A 4,794-nucleotide genomic window follows, 5' to 3' on the forward strand; every position below is an offset into this window, starting at 1 on the left:
ATGCACTTATATTCCAAGTAATACTGAGATTTCTGAAAAATTAAAGCTTCAAGCCATGACTTTTATTTATTGTCAGTTGGCTGGAGGGTAAAAATAGAGATAGACTAACCTGCCAGATGACAAATGGGGAGGTGGTGCGTATTCTAGGAAGTGCACAGCAAAAAAACAGGCACCAGAGCTGCTTAGAGATGGCTGGCAAAAAATGATTTGGGATTAAGCCTAGGAAGGCAAATACTAATGGACTTGAACAACAGGATCTGGAAAAAAAAAGTATTTTGTGGTAGAAGGGTAATTGAAAAGGGGATGACCTAAAAACCCCTTTGGATACTAATGGAGCTATGTATAATTTGTTGGTCTTTTGTTTTTCCTCCCAAACACCTAACTTTGTCTCTTGTTCCTAATTTCCAGAATTAAATTTTAGCCCAAGATGTCAATATATGCATAGCCATATCACATATGTGAGTATTAACTCGTTATCTGCCAGCTCCTCAAACATTTATAATACAAAACACAAAATAAATAGGATTCAATTCTTGTTGATTCAACCTAGTTGAGAAGAGATAGTCCAGTTAAGAAAAAAATGACAAACACAAAGGGAAAGAGGAGAGGCACCCGATATATGTTCTCTAGGCCTTTTAGAAAACATGGAGTTGTGCCTTTGGCCACATATATGTGAATCTATAAGAAAGGCGACATTGTAGACATCAAGGGAATGGGTACTGTTCAAAAAGGAATGCCCCACAAGTGTTACCATGGCAAAACTGGAAGAGTCTACAGTGTTACCCAGAATGCTGTTGGCATTGTTATAAACAAACAAGTTAAGGGCAAGATTCTTGCCAAGAGAATTAATGTGCGTATTGAGCACATTAAGCACTCTAAGAGCAGAGATAGCTTCCTGAAACGCGTGAAGGAAAATGATCAGAAAAAGAAAGAAGCCAAAGAGAAAGTTACCTGGTTTCAACTGAAGCACCAGCCTGCTCCACCCAGAGAAGCACACTTAGTGAGAACCAATGGGAAGGAGCCCAACCTGCTGGAACCTATTCCCTATGAATTCATGGCATAATAGGTGTTAAAAAAAAAAAAAATTAAGACCTGTAGGCTGTAAAAAAAAACAATTGTCTCATTTACATGACATTGGTATAAATAATTTCCCCAGAATCAGAACGCAATTTTTAAAGTAAAACCTCTGGAAAATAAATCATGCATTACTGGTCATTTAAAACCCATTTTAAAGCAATTCAATAGCATCTAGAGCAAAGGTTACAGAAGATGGTGTCAGGGTGTCTCTCATTTCATACACCACTGAATGTTTCCTATCCTTCTCTGCATGAAGACACAATCTGTCCAGAAAGCTCATGTGGACTCTTCAAGATAGCATAGAAGTGCCAGGAAATGAATGTCCCCAGGAGCAACCATTAACCAGTGATACGTGGGAAGATATGCATAAACACCTGAGCTTACTTGCCCTCAGTGAGCAGTGCTGTACTGTATGCTACAGTTTATCAGTGTGTCCTCTATGTGATTGAGTTTGGAATAACAACCTCAATGTGTCTTAATTGCCTTTCTCTCCTTCCATATCTCTCTTTCCCACTCCCCCACTGCACTCTCTGAAGTTACTTCCCAAATGAACTATCAGAATTCAAGTTCTTGCCTCAAGATATACTTTAGAGGGACCTCAAACATTGACAATGGTACACAACTGTTTTAATTTATTCCCATGAGAAATGGCAATTGACTATGGTTAAAATAGTGTTTTCCTGGTGCCATTTATTCACATACAATGTCATAATTTTTCCATACCAGCATTAGCATCTGACTATGATTAACTCATAACTTTTCTAAGTCAGCTTAAAATGGATTGACTTTAGTCTCAAATGTGGTAAAATTATACATGAAATCTCATTGATAGCCATACACTTTTCCTTATATTTAAAGTTATATTTTTAGTGTTTGCTTATGTGTCACATGAAATGTTGTATTTCCTGTTTTGAAAAACACTGAGCTATATTGTAGATAAGACATATGCATGCTTTTTCTGTCACCAGCCCATGACCCCATAGTTGAGGACTGTTAAGGTAAAAATCTATCAAATTTTTGACTAGACACTGCCCTTGGGGTGTTGGAGAGTTGCACTTTTCTTGTTAAATGATTTTTGTCTAGATTGACAATGTCCATTTTGAGTTATGAGTTTCTACCCAGCAGGAACCCTATCTCAAGTTTCTTTCACATTAGCATCTAGTACAATGGCACCAAAAGTGAGAAATAGATGGGGGTGGTAATAGTGGTAACTGGCACTCATTTTATGTCTATGAAAATTCCTTAAGAATATATAAGATGCAAAAAGAAAGAATGCAATACTTTGGGTTCATAGTCTTATCTTCTGCCCATTTGTAGCAAAACTTTATGTTTTTGGAGGGGGTGTTTTGTGTTTGAAAAGACACCGTTCATCAAAATACAACTCAGGACCCAAAGCTCATAAAAGCACTTTATAAAGGGAAATTAATATTTGTTGTTTTTTTTTTTCCCTAAAGAGGCACTCCAATTTTTTTTCTAAGTGACAAACTTTGTTTCTCAGGAATTTTATTGTTATTACTAATTTGTGGACCACATGTTGCTTGTTACCAACAAATCTAATTTATCTAATTCATGAAAAACTATGGCTAAATTTCTGGAGACGTGCATTGGGGAGGGAGGAAAGGAGAGGCTGAGATCTAGTAAAATACTGAGACAACATCCATTGAAGTCATTGCACATGCAGATCAGAGAGATAAGCACAGACAGGATATGAAATTGTATAGATTATGAACATCTCTGGTTGATTAAATGGAATGGAAATACATTTTCTCTTTCATATTGGAAGAGGCTTAACATTAAAAAACTAATCTTTTTTGAGATAAAGTTCATTAACACAATGATTTTTCATTTGGCTTTTATAATGATATTGCTGCTTAATCACCAGAACATTGCTTCCTGTGCTCGGTGGGAACCAGCAGGAAACATTTGAGGAGTGAGTCTTGCTGCTAATGTGACGGGAGAGGGAATAGTATTCTCACTGCTCTTCATTTTAAAAGTACAGCACATTCTTGCTCAGAAGTCTAAGACCTCTTGTCCGATAGCATGAGCATTAAGCCCCACATTAAACACAGAATAAAGTATATAACCCTGAAAGCTAAATCTTTGCTTCAGGTCTGGTGTTTCTCTCTGGATTACACATAAAAGTTCTCGGGGGGGGCATTTTCATTACGAACCAAGATTTGAAGTGTTTGATCTTGGTAGTTGAACATACCATAGCACTGAATTCGATAGCTCATTTGACTGTTTAGCTCAGTAAACAAAGACATGAACTAATCGAACCAAACTATAAATCTTTAAAACTATATCCTCCTTGATGCAAGTTGAACCCACAGTGCCTCCCTAAAACTAAATAGTCTCTCTGCAATGGAATCAGAATGAAAATGTAATCATAAGATGTCATATAGACAACTACTAATTTTCATTCACCAAAGATTCTTTTGAATATAAGAATTGATAAACTTTCTGTAGGGAGTTAAATTATTAATATGGCACAATATGCAAAATTATCTACCAGTATGTATTGCACAGTGTAGCAACAGTAGTCAAAGCTGTAAGTTCCAAAAAATAGAAATGAACTTTGGATGATTTAAGCAGACATCAAATGGATTAAAAGGATGTTAGGTAATTCACAAAATTATCCAGTAACTCAGCTTCAAAAGCTGGGCAGGAACAAAGAATGTTTGTAGTGGTTAGGACTGACATCAGTGGTTTCACACATAAAATCATTTAAACAAAGACAGTATTTTCATTGAACACTAAACTTCCCAGCTCACACTGCATACTCATCTACAACCAAACTAGAAATGTAACGTGACTGCCACTAAGGCTGCCACCAGTCAGAAAAATGGGTTTTCTAATGCCTCTGTGTCTTCAAGATCTGGGGAGTACAATTCTGGAGTAGGTACACCTTCCTGGCCAGGTAATACAACATGCTCAGGCAGGGCCTTGCAGCAAAGAGACCAAATGATCACTGGCTTGATTCACCAGGACTCCCAGGATTTGATGAATTTCTCCAAGATAAAGAGTTCACATGCTGGTCAGCCAAAAAATGACATATTTTCACTATCTACCATTGGATAAGCCCAACGCAATTACACGTTCATAACAAGGAGGTACTTAGAACATATCTTGACATGACTGAGAACCTATTATTAATTCAGTTGGATGGTTCAAAGCTTTGTTTACAACTTCTCCAAAACCTGACCGTATGTTCATGTCAGAAACAAATCAACCTTTTCTAACCAACCACGTAATACTTCTAGCCTGCTTCAATTTGCCCACAGCCTCTCAGCTAAGCCATTAGAGTTGTAGAAAGAAAAAAAAAAAGAGAGAGAGAGAGAGAAAGTTGTATATAGCATAGGAGATTGTTAAGGAACGTTTCCTAGGCCTTAGGAGTGCCTTTACAACATTAACATGTTTAAGACAGGGACGTTTTCCAGAGTGCTGATAGAGGAGTTGGTGTCTGTGAAGTGTGCTGACTCCCTTTTGATCATATCCAAGGCACTTCCAAGTCTCAGTAACTGAACCTAAATTATTTGGGAACTCATAAAGAAACCTGATACCAGGGATGTGCACTTTCATTACGATGTTCCATTTCATTATTTTGCAAAACCCTGTGAATATATCTGACTCTCACTGAGATCAAATCTGAAAAGCTCACACAGAGACAAGAGCACATAGGCTGAAAATCAGAGAGAGGTCACTAGTGGAATGTGAGAA

The 4,794-nt window shown here is 37.3% G+C and overlaps 1 pseudogene; it reads left to right on the forward strand.

Annotated features, from left to right (window-relative positions):
* Nucleotides 1-580: 580 nt before the first annotated feature.
* On the forward strand, nucleotides 581-1,063 carry LOC116466287 (large ribosomal subunit protein eL21-like; annotated as a pseudogene).
* The last annotated feature ends 3,731 nt before the right edge of the window (nucleotides 1,064-4,794 follow it).

This window comes from Hylobates moloch, unplaced genomic scaffold (assembly GCF_009828535.3).
Source record: "Hylobates moloch isolate HMO894 unplaced genomic scaffold, HMol_V3 SCAFFOLD_4, whole genome shotgun sequence".
In the NCBI taxonomy this organism is placed as follows: domain Eukaryota; kingdom Metazoa; phylum Chordata; class Mammalia; order Primates; family Hylobatidae; genus Hylobates; species Hylobates moloch.